Source organism: Hyperolius riggenbachi, chromosome 8 (assembly GCF_040937935.1).
Source record: "Hyperolius riggenbachi isolate aHypRig1 chromosome 8, aHypRig1.pri, whole genome shotgun sequence".
Classification (NCBI taxonomy): Eukaryota; Metazoa; Chordata; class Amphibia; order Anura; family Hyperoliidae; genus Hyperolius; species Hyperolius riggenbachi.
Window position 1 is genome coordinate 51,475,754 of NC_090653.1, and position 1,246 is coordinate 51,476,999.

Genomic DNA, 1,246 nt, shown 5'->3' on the forward strand with positions numbered 1-1,246 from the left:
GCCCTGGGTCCCTCACTGCAGTGTCAGTTGTGTCCCCCCCCCCGATGGCTGCCCTGAACAACACTAAGAGGTTGGCAGGCACTCAGAACAACAGCTGCATATAACCAGGAAGTCTCAAATTGAAGTGAATAAGCCCCAGCCCCTTGTGATATTCAAATATAAACTAGTATTTTTATACAGTGTCATTTGGAGGCCAAAAAGTTTGGTTCAAATCAGTGGTTAACAATAGGGGATACAGCCCCTGCACCCGTGGGGGGCATTCTGGGGCCTGCCCAGGGCTGTTTTGGGGGGCAGGAGGGGTTGCAGCATGAGGGGAGAGCATGGCCACACATCGGCGGGGAGGTTGGGCCACTACCCCCTCCCTCACCTCGGGCTCTCCCCTCAGCGCTCCCCCTCCAGCATTAAATAGGTGGCAGTGGTGGGCAGGAACACAGACATACCTCCATGTGTTTCACATGCCGGAGGTTCCTCTCTCTAAGCGTCTGACACTACTTCCTGTTTATCAGGAAGTAGCGTGAGGCACTTAGAGATCGGACCTCTGCGGTGGAACACATGGAGGTGTGCCTGTGTTCCTAAGCAGACCTGGGGGGGAGCATCCACATTTTTGCAGGGGGGTCCTGTGATTTCTAGTTACGCCCCTGGTTCAAATGCAACTATATGCAATAATGGTAGATTCATCTCCATTGGTCTCCTACAGCTACATTTTAGGCAAGATTTTGTAAGGTAGGAATATCATCTTAAAGTTAACCTCCAGACTAAAAATGTACTCAGCAGAACTGAAAAGGCTTGATGTTTTTTTAACAGTTGCACAGCATTAGAACTTTGTTTTTCTTATCTAAAACTCATTTTTAGCTGCACAGAAGAAAACTGCCCGGGCATTTTTCCCCTGATGCTGTGCAAAGCATGATGGGATTTCTGATATTGTTGTTCTCGTTCTGCTGATTTGGTGCAATTTTTTTTTTTAATTTGATATTTGAAGCCTAGTGCGCGCAGCTGGGAGGGGTGTTCAGGCCACAGGACAGATGGAACTGTGTCATATGCTCCATGTCACCTCCTTTCAACCAAAAAGATGGCTGCCCCCGTGAACAAGATGGCTGCCCCCATGAAATCACAAACATTTGCCTGTTCTTTTAAAACAGGGTGGGTAAGAGATTTTATTACCTATCTATTTTAATTAATATAGCTAATGTAACTGAATGACAGTGTGTTTGTTTAGGCTAGAGTTCCCCTTTAACAGCTCAACTCA